Here is a 20,120-nt window from a genome sequence, read left to right as displayed (position 1 = left end):
TACAGGCTGTAAAGGCATCTTTTTTTTTGCATGTTTCATTAGATTTTGTTCCGGCCAAGAAGGGTATAATGACCGGTGTACAGAAACGGACAATCCTATTTCAAAAAGCTGTTAGTGCAGCCTTTTTCGGGTGACGTTTCTTGAATATTCCATTGAAAATGAAATACATAAAAGCCTTGTTGCCTGAATAATTTATCGGAATTTGCCACGTGTTCTACCAGAGACATAACAAGCAGTTGACAGAGCAAATATGGGCAAAGCTTTTGCCAAAACGTAACTAACAAACAATACGTAGAAAAAACATTTACGTCTCGTAAGAATAACAATCGATTAACAGCTTGACGTAGAAATGAATGTGACAAAGCCGATCCATCATTGTCAGCGCGGTAAAAAAGTTTGGTTCGACTTTTTTTCGCATGTTTGTGGAGCGCCGCCGCCCCTTTTAGTGTTTCAAACCGCTCGCGCGTTTTGCTATTTGTATTGGTTCTTGCGCGGGAACCACGAGTGCGCATGAGCGAGCTGCCATTCTTGGGGTCGCCAAGTTAGCGGTTCAAGGACGAGGATATATAAGCTCTTTGGGTGCAAGATTCGCGGCCTTTGCCCGGCGGGAGACCAGCGAGGGGCGGCCAGCGAGCGCAACGGGTCAGCGGGATGTGCACGGACGACGGAACGAAGATCTGCCAGTTGAAGACAGAAGCAGTGCCTGCAGGAATTCTTAGGCGTATTCGCGTGAGTTGCTGCCACGCGACGAGTAATGTTTCTTGTGCATGCGTTAGCGCTTTGGCCATATCGCTAGCCCTATTCGCGCGGCAGTGTGTTTTGTCTTGCCGCCGTAAAGCCTTTACCCGCGCTCTGCTTTACCCTTGGTAGTCTAATGTCGCACGGGTCGACTGCATACTTCCACCGCAGTCGCACCCACTGTTTCTTTTTTTGTATGTTTTTCCGTTTATGCGCAATAATCCGGTGTTTTTAAGAGACTGGATTTGTCACTTTTCGGGCGAGACGATGGCTAGAGGACCTGTTTTCTAGAAGGCGAGGCGTTCAAGTTCAACCCCAGATAAAAACTTCAGATTCTGTGTATGTTTTGAATATTTATCCTTGAACAGTGTCATACCTGCTTCAGACTCCAGACTTTGCTGACAAAAAAAATTGCATGTAATCGCGCAAACAAACATTAACAAGATGCCGGTATTCTTCGATGAAGTTCATCATAGCACGGGTGCCTGTCCTAGGCTATGGGTGCTACCTCTTGCGACGCCGAGCCCTCTTTACAAAGCAACAGGATGCTTCCTTCTACGACGCCTTTGGCGGTATCGATGTCTGCGTTCCCATGCAGGCAACGACGCTTGATTGGTGCGGCAAGGTCGTCTCCGTCGAGTTCGTTTAGAGCGATGTGTTGTGTCGATGTCGTCGTGGAAGGTATGGCGTTGTCCGTCAAAAGCTTGATGAGCTTTGAGCAAAGGTCAATGAACGCCACATGTTCACTGAGAAAATCCATACCTAGAATAACGTCTCGCGAGCAGTTCTGTCGGACTACAAAGCTCGTAGGATAAGTACGCCTGTTCACTCTCACTCCTGCGCTGCATCGCTCGGACACTTTATTAACGCTACCACCAGCAGTGCGGATTAACGGGCCATCCCAAGCGGCCGTTACTTTCTTGAGCTAGGCGGCGAACGCTTCAGTAATGAGAGAATTGCCGGCTACGGTGTCCACAAAAGCCCGGTACACACTGCGGGAACACAACAGCGGCGTAGACAAAACACATGCGCCCGTCTAACCGGCGACTTGTTTCCGAAGACACTTGTTTTCAAACAGCTTGTCACACTGCACAAGCAGCTGAGAAACAAGGCAGACTTCCGGGGTGTTACATCGGTGTTACAGTCTTGGGCAATGAAAATTAAATGCAAACAGCGGCCGTCGGCAGTGTTTGACTTGATCGCAGACCTCCCCCCCACACACACTCAATTAATCATCATTGATCGCTTTTTTTTCTCCGGGCTGGCAAACACCTCTTTAAAAAAAGCCCCCCTTCATCGCTTTGTTGTCTCCCGCGGCACGGCGTCTTGAATGCAGTCGGGCAGTGGCCCACAATTGAAACCAGCTGTGGTGGAGCCGCCGTGGTTCCCTTCCTATCTCCGGCCTGATCCTCTGCGCAGGACGCCTGCGTGTGGTGGGGCTGTCGTGGCTCCCCTCTTGTGCACGCCGGACTCCGAAGTCGCCCACGGCTACGCGAGAGAGGCAGCACAAGAGCGTCGCCGAAGTTGTTGATTTTTTTCAGTGTGACAAGGAGTTCGCCAAGAATTCGTGCGAAACTTTTCGTTCCGTGTAACCGGTCGACAAATACGTACTTCTGGACACTTCGTGTCGAAGCCGTGCGACATGGTAGCTAAAATTACGCGAACACGCTCTCGCCAGAAAGAGTCGACCAAATGTTTCCGCACTGTGACCGCGCTAACCGTGCGACCGTCAACAGCAACTTCGAGGTCACTTGTTCGCGGCCTCATATTGCCTGTTGGCTTCGGCGTTCAATCTCTACTTCGTCGTGTCTTGAAGTCGCGGCCGGAACACACCGTTGTCACTTCGCTGGGCTGTGGTGTCAACTGGAGTCCGGTCCTGATCTCGTCGATGTTGCTGTCGTGTGTAGCGGCCATGTAATGACTACATCGTCAGTCCATCGTCGGCTGCGAAGGATCTTCGTCGTTTCGTCGTTCAGCAGCCACATCTCCAAATGTTGCTTTCTTCGGTATTCCCTACGGTGGCTAGGGGACCCTCCTCACACGTAACGTCGGCCTAGCGACGCAAATCAGGCGCTGTACGGGGACGGGGAGTGGTACAGACGGTATGGTGACACTACCCCGCGTGAGTAGTTGTCGATTTCTTCTGGTCTTTCGCAAGGACGGGGTCGTGGTGCGTCGATGGTAAAGCCTCGCAGGCTGATGCGTCTGTACCGGTAGTGGCGCAAAATGCGGACGGTCTCATAGCCGCGGAAGCAGATCGGGCGGTTGTTCGACGCCCTCCAGGTGTCCACTTAATGAGGCTGGGGGTTCCTTCGTAGGCTTGGTTGATGGAAGCCAAGGAGCGGCGTTTGACAGGAGCTTGTTCGAGTAGACGGGAAATTGGGGGTCTCGTCGGGGAGCAGGACGTCTTAATACGGCAGTGTATTTATTCGCTGTGGGCTCTTGCGTCACAGCCGTCGGAACCATTGCACCTGCCGCTTGAAGCACGAACAGTGCCTGCTGAGCTTCTTCGCGGAAGACGTCCGCCAGCGTGGCTATTTGGAGCGGTTGGAACGATGACAGGAGTCATCGTAATTCTGCGCAGGCGATATCGCGAATACGTCACTAGCGGTTATCGCCACATGTAGGTGAGATGTCATAGTGGCTTGTTGGGAAGGCTTGAAGCGGCCGGTAATACTGGCGGTTTCGGGTGTCCAATGTTTTCTCAATGCTGACTGCCTCTTGGACGAATTCCGCAAGTTTTCTGTGACTGGTGTAGGAGACAGGCAGAAAGTTGGTCTTTTACACCGCGCATCAGGAAGCAATTGACTTTATTCTCCTCGCTCATGTTGCGATAGGCGCGCGCGATGGAAGAGACGTTTCATCTTTTCAATATAAGACAGAACAGACTAGTTCGGGAGTTGAATTCGAGATTCTCAATTTAAAGGCGGTGAAAAAAGATCAATAAAACCGCGGACGGTGACTAGCAGGCTTCATCTTCGACCATCAAACATTTGAATAACATGTGCCAAATGTTTGCTCGAATGACATCTTTGCTTCTTAATCAGAAATGTGGCGCAACAAACACAAACACAAGAGAAGATACACAACACTCGCGCACACTACCAACTGCAATAAGAATCTAAAAAAAACGCTTCCTCTTCACCACTCCGCCTCTTCTACACTCAGGCACATCTCATCTTCCTCTTCTTTGCCAAGGGGAAAGTGGCACTTTCTTCCTCGCGAACCATAAACATCGTCCAAACATGGCAGTCCCAATCTCCACACTGTCCTGTTACTCCACACCTCTGCTTTGCCCAGTAACTCGTACCAAGCTGGACAAGCAAATATCACCACATAGTCACACAGTCATACCCTAAAAACCGCCGCCACACATAAACAGTAGGACATGTCCATCTACACCACATAACTTGTGTAGCTCTTATGTACTGAAAAACTTTAACCTGCCAACGTCTACGGAGCCACGAAGCCCATCTACTTGAGGGATAAGACTCATAAAACTACCTTGGCCCCAAAACGTAAGAGGAGACCAAAAATGACACCTTTCAGCCAAGAATAAAAGCTTAAGGCCCGATAATAATCTCATTTTTTGCATTATTCAGGAGGATTGTTCAATAAAAGTAAATTCTTTTGTACGTAAGCTCAACGAAGCTTCACTAATACATCTTTCTTCTTTTTTCTGTATCCAGTACGCCTCTAAAATTTTCCGCGCCATCTTATCCCGACTGTTTCCTAATATGGTAAGCTTACTAAACAACGGCTCACACTTGCACTTCTGACAGTGCAGGGGTAAATTTGACCCCTTGCCATTTTCCATGGACTTCTCGTGTTCCCTCATTCTATCATTGATGCATCTTCCAGTTTGCCCTATATATACTTTACCGCACGTCAGAGGAACCTCATAAATCACTTCCACCCGACATCCAAAAAAACACTTTGCATGCTTCTTATCGCATTGTCCTTTCTTTTTCCTGCCTATTAATGTACATAACCCACCCAGTTTTTTGGGGGCAGAAAGCACAACTGGGACCTCAAACCTACCTGCCACCTTTTTCAGGCAGTGGGCAACTCTATGTGTATAGGGGATCACCTGTGGTCGTTTATTTTTCAACATATCTGCCATTCTTTTTTTCCCTTTCATTTTCTGAAGCAGAGACTCTGCCACCCCACATATAATCATAACCGGGAAACCAGCCACCTCTAGTCTTTGTAATTGATTATTGAAGCTTTCCTCTGCCACATGTACACATGATTTCAACAAGGTCGACTCCAAACAAAGGGAAGCTATCCCTCTTTTAACAGTCTTTGAATGGGCTGATCCATATGGAAGTAGCTCTTTTTTAGCCCTGGGAAAATACTTCCAACACACTTCCCCATTACAAATTTTCATATTTAAATCAAGAAACTGCAATTTGTTGTCCACCGGTAGCTGATGAGTAAACGTAAGTCCTTTTCCTTGTAGCTTAAAAATCGAAAGCACAATTTCCACTCTTTGATTCACTGCAGAGCCCTTATCCACAATGTCTAAGAAATCGTCAACATATCTCAATATTTTAAAACTTGAACCATTAAGGGATGTATAAATTGCTCTGTCAACACAGGATAAAAAGATGTTACATAAAACTGGGGCAACACATGACCCTATACAAATGCCCCTTCTCTGCACATACATATCGGACCCAAACGACACAACAGTGGACTTAAGGTAAAACACGAGTAGGGCTAGGAAATTGTCCACACTGACACCAGCAGAGTTCTGAAAGTCTATAGTCCCATTACTTTCAATGCATTCCCGCACCAATTCAAACAATTCTAAATGTGGCACCGAATAGAACAAATCCTCTACGTCAATGGAAAAAAGTACCCAAGGTTGGTTTGATCTTTTAAAAAATTAATCACTTCAAAAGAATTCTTAGTAGCAAAAGGATCATGAACCTCCAAACCTTTTAAATGTTTAAGTAGATACCGGCTGATCTGCTGCTGCCACGAATCACGTTCACACACAATACATCTGAAAGGCGAGTCCGGTTTATGAGTCTTAACAGTGAAGAACACATCCAAACAAGCCTTCTTACATTCACTGATCCCCTTTGCCAACCTGGTTAGCTTCATATCATTACATAACGCAATAGCTTTTGTTCTGCAAACTTCCTTCTTCACTTTAACGAAATTTTTCTCAATTGCAATTGTCGCCTTCTCTTCGAAGAGTCCAGCTGGTAACACAGCAAAACCCCCTTCTTTGTCCGTTTGAAGTAATCTAAGATTATTCCTTTGCATGCGATAAGAAGCATGCAAAGAGCTTTTTTTGGATGTCGGGTGGGAGTGATTTATGAGGTTCCTCTGACGTGCGGTAAAGTATATATAGGGCAAACTGGAAGATGCATCAATGATAGAATGAGGGAACACGAGAAGTCCATGGAAAATGGCAAGGGGTCAAATTTACCCCTGCATTGTCAGAAGTGCAAGTGTGAGCCGTTGTTTAGTAAGCTTACCATATTAGCAAAGACTCGGGATAAGATGGCGCGAGAAATTTTAGAGGCGTACTGGATACAGAAAAAAGAAGAAAGATGTATTAGTGAAGCTTCGTCGAGCTTACGTACAAAAGAATTTACTTTTATTGAGCAATCCTCCTGAATAATGCAAAAAATGAGATTATTATCGGGCCTCAAGCTTTTATTCTTGGCTTAAAGGTGTTATTTTTGGTCTCCTCTTACGTTTTGGGGCCAAGGTAGTTTAAAGAGTCTTTTCCCTCAAGTACATGGGCTTCGTGGCTCCGTAGACGTTGGCAGGTTAAAGTTTTTCAATACATAAGAGCTACACAAGTTACGTGGTGTAGATGGACATGTCCTACTGTATATGTGTGGCGGCGGTTTTTAGTGTATGACTGTGTGACTATGTGGTGATATTTGCTTGTCCAGCGTGGTATGAGTTACTGGGCAAAGCAGATGTGTGGAGTAACAGGACAGTGTGGAGATTGGGACTGCCATGTTTGGACGATGTTTATAGTCTGCGAGGGAGAACGTGCCACTATCCTCTTGGCAAAGAAGAGGAAGAAGAGAAGAAGAGGAAGATGAGATTTGTGACTGCCATGTTTGGACGTTGTTTATGGTTCGCGACGAAGAAAGTGCCACTTTCCCCTTGGCAAAGAAGAGGAAGATGAGAAGAAGAGGAAGATGAGATGTGCCTGAGTGTAGAAGAGGAGGAGTGGTGAAGAGGAAGTGTTTTTAGATTCTTATTACAGTTGGTAGTGTGAGCGAGTGTTGTGTATCTTCTCTTGTGTTTGTGTTTGTTGCGCCACATTTCTGATTAAGATGCAGCACCAACTAGCCCCTCAAGCCGTTATTTTGACATCTTTGCTTCTTATATCCTTGTTCGCGTGCTTATAACTCCGTTTTGTGTTTTGGGGAATATATTCCTTTTTTGTACGTTTGACAACAATTCAGATTTCTGGTGTTAGCTCTATATACTCAAGAGAAACTTATCTGTGATATCAGTAGTACTCATGCTGCTAGTCATTTCAGTCACCATGTACCGGGCACGTATGTATGTTCTGGTCTTCTGATTTAGACCTATACGTAATTCCATTTCGTCTTCGGCTTGTATTTCATGTTGTATTTTAGTACTCAATCTTCTGCTGCGAATGTCTCTTCTTTGTGACAGTGATGTCCTTCCCGGAATGCAAGGGTTCTCAGAATATGTAAACAGATATATTGTGCTCTATATTTTAAGTACCTGAGCGGTAACACAGAATGAGTATCGAAAGCACATATGAGGAGTAATAATACTGAGAGCGAAGACAGTGGAATGAATCAACCATGCATTGAATAAAGTGAATGAATCAGGCTATCATTTGAAAAATACACCAACTTGCTGAGTACAAGTGCTGTTTTTAATTGCGTCATGGTATATTTATTGTAATATATTTTGCAATGCATGAAATTTTTCAACATGAGGCAAAAATATTTTAAGGACAGTTTCATCGCGTTACTATCAAGCACATGTGCTGAGGCTCGACCTAACCAGCGACTAGTTATACCGCGCGCCTCTGGTTTCATTCTAGTGCCTCGTGCTGATCACAGTGTTCACCCAAGCCGTGTGGCAGACTGGCTTGCGAATTTGCAGGTGTACAGATTCGATGAGATCAGCTAATAATATTCAGAAACTTTCAGAAGCTGCCACATGTTCACTTTGCAGCTTACCATCTCATCTGGTCAGCGATGCAGTCCTATATTATCAAGCATGAAAATAAACACATGTATTTACCCACATACCTTTCACAGAAAGCATTAGATAACATCTATTACCTATGTGGGCGTTTAGGTAGGATATTAGACCACCACAGTGTTCATTTAAGCTTGAAAAAGAAAGTGGTCACTAAGCTGTCCCCGAAGGTGATATACCTTCTTTATCCTCCTGGTTTAGAAAATATAAGCAGAAATAAATCATTGCAGCACAATTTGCATATTAAAACGTAGGTGCTTTAAAGCGTGTAGATTTCCAATGTTATTGGAATGTGTGGATAGGAGCTGCGGTCCTCTTTAAATATAACAAAACAATTGCTGTCAATTACTGCACTCTGAAATGTAAAATCTAAACGCAGTTCTCCAAGTGCTTTAATTTTGCAACATCCTGTGGCAATTCATATATAAATTCAATTTGAGCCAACTATTTTGCCCCCAGTAACCATACTTCAACCACCGTTGACATGGGACTCACTTTCCACCAGCTGTTAATTATTTCAAGGAGGCCATTATATACTTCTGCAGCTCCAAGTGCCATATTTATTTTAAAGAAGAAATATTTGCTAAAACTGGCCCCGGGGGCACTCTGTACGTTTGCACGAAAGCAGCATTTTCCTTAAATCTGTTTTCTTAGCCTAACGGTTGCCATTTATGACACCTCTGAGCACAACAAGTTATCAAACCCCTCCCCACTTCACATCCACATGACACTCCAGGTAACACAGAGCATTAGGAGTCAGCCGCTATGAAAGAGTGAGAAAAGTGAACATCTTAAAGGACGGGTTACACGCTACCTGGATACGTGCGAAAGCAGAAAATTTGACATCAGTTGCCGAAGCTCTGTTGGTAGCTTACTGGACACGAAATTTGGAAGTCGCAAGTATGCATGTCACCAACACCATGTTATTGCTCTTTCTGCATTCTAATAAATTATATCCACAATTGCATTATTATTTCCCATTAACCAACACTCGCCAAGAATGTTGCCTATGCCTTCGTTGGTGGCTAAGGCAGTTGGCCTCCTTCAAACGAAATTCTGCTACCCTTACTACGTATAATAAAGACAGAAAGAAAGAATAGTTAACGGTCAATTTTCAGCAAATTACGCGCTGCCGAGGACATCAGTTTCGGATACGTTAAGAATTTAATTGCCATCGCAGACACTACATCACGCATACAGCAGGCTGAATACAGCCAGGCCATTAATGGTACTAGGTAAAAAGAAATATTTTCTAGATTTTCTCAGTTCAGTCACATTGTTGTAGTAGCCAAGCCACCGCAGACAAAATGCAATGCATGCATTCGTCGCGGTACGTGGCTCTCGAATCGGGGTCAACTTGTCCCTACGGAAAGAAAAAGGCGGCACGGGGATGTACACACATGCCCTCCCTGAATGCGAAAGCCGAGACGTTATAAAGCACTTCGGTGTCAAACCAAGGCAGGACTGGGAGATATAGTGTTCGACGCTTCCACAGTGCACCGTCTTCGACACCCGAAGAGCACCAGCAGGTGGCATCCCTATATTGTGCGGTGCGGCTCCGAACTTGCAAAAACCTGGGTCTTTACTTTTGCTATCGACAGTGTTTGATAAAGAACGTAGAATGTGCGTCACAGATGCACACACTAACAGATGTGCATGCATGCTTCATTGAAACACATCACTACGCCACGAGTGGAACGTTTGAAAGAAGTCCGTCAGGTAGCGGCGAGCATTTTGGTACGACTGCTGCGGCAATATGTATTGCATGGCAACAAGACTCACTACATTCTGCACTATTTCTACAAATGTTTACAAAATTAGTAGCCAACTTTGTCACCTTCCTTTTTTTGAACGGGGATTTTACCAGGGAAAGCACGCTTCCCACAAAATTGCAAACAAATACAGGTGCTGCTTTCGTCGGTAGAACGTGAACATTTAAAAATACGATTTTCAACTATAGAGGTCGTTTCTGCGGCAAGGCACGACCAGTCTTTGGAGAACTTTGGGAAAACAATTGAATCATTTAAAAATATTTGCACCCTGTCTTTATGGAGCAGTGGTTGGATACTCGACTGCTGTGTCTAAGAAGGCATCCCGACCGGGGTGGTCGATTTTCTACTTAGGCGGGAACGAGCCGCCCGTGTGCAGTGCGATGTCGATGTCCGTTAATGAACCCCAAGTGGTTGAAATTTATGGAGCCCTCCACTACGGCGTCTCTCATAGCTTGCGTGGCTTTGGGACGTCAAAACCTCAAAGCAAACCAAATCAAAATTTTTATTTTTGTTAAACAACTTACAATGAATAATTGCTCAACATTACTGCTATGTGCCCAGTGTGAATTGGAGATCTGTAGTCAGCTGTCCTTATTTGCGATAAAAACATTAAATGGGTAGAATCTCATCCCCCTTATTATGTTCTTATTCTGGAAATGTGTTTAAGCAGCCAGTTCAGCCCAAGAATAAGGCGCGCATCAAAAGTGTCGGCTGCTGGGGAACAGGTCGTGCCTATAATGAAGGTTAACAATAAGAACAATAACAAAACATAAGGGCTCGTCCGGGATTTCAAACCGGGACCTCTCGCACCCTAAGCGAGAATCATACCCCTAGACCAACGAGCCCCACTTAGGAAGCAGTTCTTGCTGCTGTTTTTTCAGCTTTGTTTTCTACAGTGGATTATCGAACTTTGTGTACTGCTCAGTATAGACAACAGAATCGTCACTATCGAAGACAATTCGTTTTGTTTATCATTATATATCAAGTAAAGATAATGTGTGCGTGTTTTTTTTGTGCTTTCCAGTAAACTTTACATATGCTAGAAGCAATGGAACTCGACACAAGAGCCTTCCACCGACGACCCCACATGTTATTCTGCACGGTATCTCGATAAACGATTTCACCATCACCACTGCCACGACAACTTAGCGATAATCAGGGACATTTACTTTCGTGTGTGCCATTCACAGAATCAATACGTTCAGTTTTTTCAACAATCAAGACCAGTGTGAGGAAATATGGGAGGTGCGTAAAGGCACAGCTCGGAATGTCCGGATTTACAGGGATAAAATGATGTCATCCTAACCTCTGTGAGGCATTGGTTTGTCCAAACAGAGCAGAAAAAAAAAACAGTTGGGCTCGTCCGGGATTTGAACCCGGGACCTCTCGCACCCGAAGCGAGAATCATACCCCTAGACCAACGAGCCAGCTATGTTTCAGAGCAGCGCAGGCTTCACCTCTTCGAGATTAAGCTTCTGCTGTAACGAGTCTTTATGTATAGCACGTAGATAACTGGAAGCATCCGATATCACGACATCACTTAAATGCATGTTACATTCTGTTAGTGGAGTGGGAACGTACGGTTAGAACAAGCACGTTTCTTATGAAGACAGCAAAAAATGTGTATATTGATCATTAAGTACAGCATGATGAATAGGCATGAAGGATAATTCTTTAAAAAAAATTGCATTATTCCAGAAGGAACAGATATTACAGCGTTGCTCACTGCGTACATGTTTTCTTCTTCTTTTTATCGCCTCTTCATAAAATAGACACATACCCCCAGGTGGGGTTTGTCCAAGCTATGGTGCAATCATTTATTTTCCCTGCCTTAGGTTGTACCTTACAAAAATTGGTAATTTTGAATCAAAATCAGTACACATTGTTACAAAGCATTTGACGGAGTATAGACGCAAATGAATGTAAAATTTGTAGGTAGACGGTTCTACCGAATACGATGGGGATGGGAATTGTAAAAGGCAATGCTGATCGAACGATCGACAACATTTAAAAATAATTTTTATCTGGGAAGCGGTACTCCTGGGTTTGCAATAATCAAAACGATTCAACGTCATCGCATGCATAGTGCACAATGATTTGTCGGAGTGAATTGAGAACAGCATTGAGAATGTGTCATGGTGACCTCATGTTGTATAGAGCTGCAAGGCAGTGTACAATGCAAGGAAAGTATAAATTTTTGAAGTCCGCAGAAGCAGGAACTGGCTCATCTCTCTGGGAATGAGTAAGTGAAAATGCTAAAACTGTTAGCTCTGGTCAAAATAATGTTAATTAGAAAGGCGGCAACATCACCATCATCAGCCTGACTATACCCACTGCAGGGCGAAGGCCTCTCCCATATTTCTCCACTTAACCGGGTCTGTGCCAGCTGCACCCACTTGACCCCTGCGAACTTCTTAATCTCATCCGCCCACCTACCTTTCTGCCGCCCCCTGCTACGCTTTCCTTCCCTTGGAATCCAGTTTGTTACCCTAAGCGACCATCGGTTATCCTCTCTTCGCCCTACATGTCCTGCCCATGCCCATTTCTTCTTCTTAATATCCACTAGAATGTCGGTAACCTGAGTTCTTTCTCTCGCTACTCTGGACGCTTCCTATCTCTTAATGTTACCCCTACCATTTTTCGTTCCATAGCCCTCTGGGTTATCCTCAACTTAAGTAGAACTCTCTTGTTTAGCCTCCACGTTTCAGCCCCATAGGTGAGTACAGGCAAGATGTAACTGTTATATCCTTTCCTCCTTAGCGATACCGGTAAGCTGCTAGTTATAATCTGTGAGTGCTTGCCAAATGCGCGCAATCCCAATCTTATTCTTCCTGTTATTTCCTTTTCATGGTCCCGATCTGCGGTTACTACCTGTTCCTAAGTAGACATATTCGCCTACTACTTCCAGTACTTCGCTACATAATGTAAACTGCTGTTCCTTCCCGAGGCTGTTGAACATTACCTTAGTATTCTGCATATTGATTTTCAAGCCTACCTTTCTACTTTTCCTGTCTAGGTCATCAATCATTATTTGCAGTTCATCCCCTGAGTTGCTTAGTAAGGCAATGTTATCAGCAAATCGCAGATTACTGAGGTATTCTCCATCTACCCTTATTCCCAACTGCTCCCATTCCAAGTCTCTGAATACCTCCTCTAAGCAAGCTGTGAATAGTACTGGGCAGATTGTGTCTCCTTGCCTAACACCTTTCTTTATGGGAATTTTGTTACTTTCTTTATGCTGAACTATGGTTGCTGCGCAGCCACTATATATATATATATCTTCCAGCACTTTCACGTACGGCTCGTCTACCCCCTGATTTCGCAATGCCTGCATCACCGCCGAGGTTTCAACTGAGTCAAATGCTTTTTCGTAATCAATGTATGCTATGTATAAGGGCTGGTTATATTCCGAGCATTTTTCTATCACCTGATTGATGGTATGGATATGATCGATAGTAGAGTACCGTTTCCGAAATCCTGCTTGATCTTTTGCTTGATTGAAGTCTAAGGTTGTCCTGATTCTATTAGCGATTACCTTAGTAAATAGCTTATACGTAACAGACAGCAATCTGATTGGTCTGTAATTTTTAAGGTCCTTAGAGTCCCCTTTCTTATGAATGAGGATAATGTTTGCATTCTTCCATGGTTCCGGTACCGTCGATGACACCAGGCACTGCGTATACAGGGTGGCCAGTTTTTCTAGCACGATATCCCCGCCGTCCTTCAGCAAATCTGTAGTTATCTGATCCTCTCCAGCTGATTTTCCCCTTTTCGTAGTTTCTAATGCTTTCTTGACCTCGTCCTTCGTAACTGGTGGAACGTCTGACTGTTTTTTCCTACCGTTAATCTCATTACGGTCCTAACTACTTTGGCTACTGTAGAGATCTGTATAGAACTCCTCGGCTACTTTGACTATCTTATCCATATTCGTGATGACGTTGCCCACCTTATCCCTTATCGCATACGTCTGGTTTTTGCCTATGCTCAATTTCTTCTTTACCGCTTTAAGGCTTCCCCCGTTCTTTACAGCATCCTCAATTTTCTTCATGTTATACTTCCTTATATGGGCCACCTTGCACTTATTGATTAGCTTTGATATCTCGGCCAATTCGATCCGGTCTGTTGGATTGGAAGCTTTCATACTCTGGCGTTTCTTAATAAAATCGTTCGTTTCCTTAGACAGCTTACCGGTATCCTCTCTAACTATCCTACCGCCTACTTCTACCGCGCACTCAGAAATGATATCTCTGAAATTATTGTTCCTTGCCTCTAGGGTAATGTCGCCATCCTCGGTTAGAGCTGAATACCTATTCTGTAGTGAGATCCTGAACTCTTCTGCCCTCCCCCTCACCGCTAATTCGTTGACGGGTTTCTTTCTTACTAATCTGTTGCGTTCCTTCTTCAGATTTAGGCTAATTCGGGACCTCACCATCCTGTGGTCACTGCATCGCACATTCCCGATTAGCTCTACATCTTGCATAATGGTGGGGGTTGAACACATTATGAATTCGATTTCATTTTTAGTCTCTCCGTTAGGAGTTTTCCATGTCCATTTCCGGTTCTTCCGTTTGCTGAAGAGGGTATTCATGATTCGTAAGTTATTGCGCTCTGCAAACTCAACTAGTAACTCCCCCCTGCTATTCCTAGAACCAATGCCATAGTCACCTACTGCCTTGTCTCCTGCCTGTTTTTTCCCTACCTTGGCATTGAAGTCGCCCATTAGTACAGTATACTGCGTTTTTACTTTTCGCATTGCCGATTCTACATCTTCATAGAAGCTTTCAACTGCGTGGTCATCATAACTACATGTAGGTGCATAGGCCTGTACAACCTTCAGTTTATACCGCTTATTAGGCCTGATTACGATGGCTGCCACTCTCATTAATACTTTAGAATTCATCTATATTACAAGCTATATACTTATTGACAGGGAAACCTACTCCTAGTTGTCGCCTCGCTTGTAAACCTCGATAACATAGTACATGCCCACCCTTCAGTACAGTATATGCCTCATTCGGCCTCCTAACCTCACTAAGCCCTATGACATCCCATTTCATATCCTCTAGTTCCTGTAAGAGCACTGCTAAACTAGCTTCACTAGCTAGGGTTCTAGCATTAAGCGTTGCCAGGGTCAGTTTCCAATGGCGGCCTGTCCAGCGGAGCCAGGCATTCTTAGCACCCCCTGCTGCGTCACAAGGCGGCAACAAGTAAGTTTAGAAGTGGCTTCGCTAGGAAATCGTCTATAATTTTGAAAGTATTGTCGAAATGTCCCTGAATCCAATGAAACCAACTACTTATACATGGAGGAAAGGAAACGCATTACATATTGTTTCAAAAAGCGCGTCTACGAGCTGTCAAGCGGAGTCAGGCAAGACAGGCAGTCCTAGAGTAAGATGACTTGACACACATTGTAGTGAAAATTTTAAGGACTAGAACAATGGGGAGAAATTCTGCGTCAACTATTGGCATGTAATCATGGCTTTGAAATGAATAAAATCTTCGAGGGCCTGATAACGTGTACCTGTTTCTGCTTTTTCTAATCTCAAAGCTAAATATTTCAGATTTTAAATAAGACAACAAGCATCCTCTTTAAAATTATTGAGCACAGTATTAAATTATTTGTTAGTTTATCACTTTCTTTCACAGCTTATATTGCCGTTCTGGAATAATAAGAGAGAACGGTCAGCAAAATTGAACGAATTGTGACTTAAAATTTGTGTACCGAAAAACGTTGGCATGTTTCTTGGCCATCATGCACTTCGTCCCAAGTGTTGACGACTACGACGACAGAAGTGACATATTGGGCAATGGTGCCTCATGGGGCAGTGTCATTTTTCGGAAACTAGCAATATTTTCCGTAAGTGCTGGCTTCTAAATATGTATCTGTCACGTAAGCGTAATGTGGATAGCGATGTGGAGTTTGGTGCTACAGTTCGGTCATAGGTAGAACCCCTTAAAATTATAAAACCAAATCAATCGCCACCTTCGGCCTCTGCCTAGGGCTTCAAAGCAAAACTTTGATTCCTCATATGCGCACTTAGTTTCGAAATGAAAGAAGCCACTAAATTTAAAAAATGAAAGAGCAAAGACGAAATTTAAAATTCTAAACGATTAAATGAAATTGAGATTGAAAATTTCAAACATCGGTAAAACGATATATAAATGCTGCAAGTTACGTTACTGAAACCTTGATGTTTTCGTCCTCAGTGGCGTGGGCTAGAAGCATGCATCCGTTCTGTCAATAGTACAGACCAAAAGTCCACAGTGTTGTCTGGAGAGCAACGTCATCCTGTGGTGAAGCTGATGAATTTTACGGAGTGAATTTATTACTCGATTCCCACAGCTTCCATGTGAGTTGTCACTGCTGGCGGGAAATCGCGGAAATTGCATGAAAAAATGAGAGCATAAACGCTGTATTTCGATCATTCAGGGACCCACAAAATACGCAACATTTGAACAAGAACCGAAAGCTGTGTTTCACTATGCTCCAGCGGTCAAATACGGCTGACAGTTCTGCGTGCCGCCACTTTAAGAAAACTCGCTGAATTGCGCCATCATGCTTAGGAAACAGTAGATTCCCCCAGGCACAAAAAAGTATTTTCTTCTGCAGCCAAGCTTGAAGCGAAAAAGTCCAGCTTTGTAGTCGAAAAAAAGAATGTACATCCATGGTTTTATGCAATGGTGGCATTACCAGTAAGTAAATTATATTTTCGCTATATTTTTGCTGTATCGTGGATGCCTAGTCGTGACAATCATATGAAAACCATGTATAAATAAAACAACACATTTGCTTAACTTCTTTAAGTTCCCTGATAATAGTTCGTTTCAATGCAATGGGGAATAATGGAAAATTCGAACAAAGCTCTGACCAACCTAAATAGAATGATTGAACGTAAAAAAAGAGTCCTTAGCTTCCCTGAATGAAGTAAGGTCGTTAGCATGCTGTCGTAATAAAAAATGGCATAAACAATGATCACCATCGTATACGCTCCGAAACAAGTTAGCACGAATGGGCTTTGCCCCAGAGGAGTCCAACACAAACATACAAACAATGTATGATGGTTTGAGAAAGCAACGGCTATCGAGGAAGAGTGGTGCAGATTCAGGTTTTATATCGAACATCGATTGAGCCCGCTGTGATTGCTCTAATTTAGCAGCTGGCAAACGTTGGGGCACATCAAAAAATTGCGAAAAAAAAAAAAGTTTCAGGAGCTGTCCGAGTAGGCTGGTTTATTTCGCCTTGCTTGAAAGAGCACATCTATTTATTACTCTTGAATCACTGCAGCTCTTTCCGAAGGAGTATCAACCATATCCTATGAAGTGAAAATATCTTCATTGGTTAAAATGTCCTAAGGAGCTTTATTACTGCTGGTATAAACTGCCATAGTTCAGCCAGAAACAACTGTGCGCCAAGTTAAAATACTTCGTCTTCATCTGAGCCAAAATGTTGAACAGGCACTGCTTATTTCTGCCATTTGCGTACGTTCGAATGTGCTCTAGGTTTGAATCGTGCCGTTTTTTTTTTGTTTTTCTTGTTGTCCTCCACTGTAGCCTCGATCAGGACGACAGGAGTATTGTGGTATCCTCAGTGTAGTCCTGGAATTTTACATTCATTATTACAGCGCAAAGACGGACGGCACAAGAGGAGGACACAACAGCGTGCCATAAACAATTTTAGTGCCATAAATATGCAAATAGGCGACATCTACCACCCCGCGACCTAAGCGTGCGGCTGAGCAAGCGCCGAGCATGATTCCGTTTCCTCAATGCCACCACCCTGCAGCTTCCAACTTAGCGGAGACACAGTTTAGGTGAAATCTAAACAAACCTTTTAGCCGAAATCACTGCTTAAGATGTTGAAGGACGACAGTTGAAGATAAATCGAAAGTTCGTGTACCGCACCATTGAGACAGCGAAATTGGGCCGCGTAGCAATACGGTAACAATTCACACGCATCACGATATTGGTAGTACTAGTCACACGAAAACACTTCCTAAAAGTGCCAGAATTGCAGGATCATTTATTACAGGAGTTTGTTAGCAGCAAGTCCAGCTCCGCGTCGATCTTCTGGGAGGTGCAGTTTTCTGAGTTTCCAGAGGAGCCGCACATCGTCTCCTCCACGTCATACATGCGTCCACCTTCAAAAAAGCAAGCCCCGCTTTTAAATATCTCTGCAAAATTGAATAACTGGGAAATAAAAAATCTAAGGAATGAATCGCTCCCGCAATATCTATTAAGTCACAAACTTTCTTTTGCGATGCTTTTGGTTCAGTGATATGCACCCGGTCTGCTACACCGTTTGTGCTTGAGCTATGCACTACTGCTTACGCTCTCAGGTTATCGCTGGCTTGATAAGCGATCGCAGCGGCTCCAAACGAATGCCCTGCCTCGGTGCAACATACCAGGGTCATTTCATGTCAAACCCACCAGAGTTCGCACTCGACACCATCCCATCATTTCGATACAATTTGTGGCTCTTTATTAGACCGACCAAAGTAGTTAACCTCAATAAGCTTAGCGATAAAAAACAAAAAAATTCCTGGTCATGTGACAGGCCTTTTGAAAATTCTAAGAGGTATTTTTTTACACATTTTATACGTCATGAGCCCATGATTGATTTTACGTTAAAGTAATCCATTCTCCAAGTTTGATAACTTACCAATCGAGACAAGGGGCCCGCGAAATTTCTGTTCTGATAAAAGCCCTACACTTAAGATAATATACGCACCACCTACAGTAAGACACAAGCTCGTAGGCACGTAATTTAAGATACCGAGAACCAGACCTTGTTGGTTCAACATGCGGCTTTCGACGCGCTAAATTCTTTACGATACAATATTACTTTGTTTATTTTATTTTTATGTGGGTGATTTGTTTTCATTAGCCGCCTTTGGGTTTTTTGGACCTAGCTTCAACCCCGTAGCACGTGTTCTTCTTTGCATTGTCAGTTAGTGCTTTGTCTTGTCTATGTCGTTCATTTTGCCCCCTAAATAAATTAGCGCATCGAAAGCAACATGAAAATAAATCATTACACAAACTTTTACGACATATATGCGTATCTTTTTTGCATTTCTGAGCGCAGTGGAGAGTCAGTGTTAATGACCGGTGTGTTGACAGGGGGCAATATAGATGAGTTTCCAAAAAGAGCGAAATAAAGTTTATAAAAGCATGTTTACAGCCATGTTTTCAAGGTAACATTGAAATGAGGCCGGTCCAATTATAATGAACTAGAATATATTCTAGTTACAATAAGCCAATCAGGTGTAATTGCAGGCTGCTTCCTTCTCCTGACAAAAACAGTTGAGTAGCAAACCCAACGTTACTAGATCTTTTCCAGTTCTCAAACTCCCTCCGCGGCGGGCGTAGATGCTTGGCCCTTTTCCGTTTCCTCTCACCAGATGGCGCGGCGGCCACGGTTAGCCCGACGCCCCGAGCAGCGCAAGGCGAAGCGCTTACGGCTTGCCTGGCAAATCGCGTAGTTTGCCTTAACATTGTGACATGCATTGCTTTGCGCATATTTTTACTGCTCATTAGGGCTCTATTCAGACATTGGGGAGAGGCTATAATTGAGCGGAATGAACTCGAGAAAGCATGAGCGGCGAAGCTGCCTGGAACCAACTTTCACTGCCGCTCCTTTAGTGCAGTAATTGCTGAAAACAAGAAATAAGCAAATGAAACCGCTTCTCTGAGTGGTGTAAGTGCATTTATTGTGAGGCACAAAGAACACACAAACATATTCACTTGGTCAACATCCCTTTACACAGACGAGTTTTCTTACTCGCGATGGCGGCTTTCACAAATGCACGGTTTCTAGGCGGCTGCTCACATCCCTCACATAAAAGTGAATGCGCGTTACGATAAAAAAATACAAGAGTTGGAACGTGTACCTGTGCTGATCGCAATCCAGCCGCGTTAGACTACAGTCATCCAGGACCTTCTAAAATAGGTCGCCACAGAACCTTCCTCATCATGTGAAAGCAAAATTTGCTCATTTGCAACTCTTATAAAGTGCAGCATCTACGTGCTGGGTTGCCTCAGGCTTCCTTCTTTTAAGCGCCGATATGTGGCGAAAAATGCATCGGTACCTACTACTGGAGCTTTTGAACTTATGGCATCCTGCTACCAAAATTAGCAATCTGCGCGCTTGCCGACTTTATATACTACATGTCGAACTAAGCAGTATACAACACTGTCCTCTGCAGAACCTCTGTAGTAGCTGTGTTCATCACTCGTTTGCTCAGGAAGGAACAATGGAAACGAAGTAATTTCTAACAACCTAGCCTCAATTTCACTTTGCAATTGCAAAACCTGTTCGAGCGATATGCCTTTTCAGCGGTCTTCAATATTTATTCCACACCTACAAGTACAACCCTTAGTTCCCCTTGAACA

At 43.9% G+C, this 20,120-nt stretch overlaps 1 non-coding gene across 1 annotated transcript; it reads right to left on the bottom strand.

The window, feature by feature from the left end:
• Positions 1-11,086: 11,086 nt before the first annotated feature.
• Positions 11,087-11,158, bottom strand: TRNAP-CGG (transfer RNA proline (anticodon CGG)). Its single transcript has one exon. It is a non-coding gene; the product is annotated as a tRNA-Pro (tRNA).
• Positions 11,159-20,120: the final 8,962 nt, after the last annotated feature.

The sequence above is a fragment of the Amblyomma maculatum genome, chromosome 10 (genome assembly GCF_055883805.1).
Source record: "Amblyomma maculatum isolate TAMU_Amacu chromosome 10, ASM5588380v1, whole genome shotgun sequence".
Taxonomy (NCBI): domain Eukaryota; kingdom Metazoa; phylum Arthropoda; class Arachnida; order Ixodida; family Ixodidae; genus Amblyomma; species Amblyomma maculatum.
Note: the sequence above shows the minus strand (reverse complement) of the source record. Positions and strands in the feature narration are given on the sequence as shown.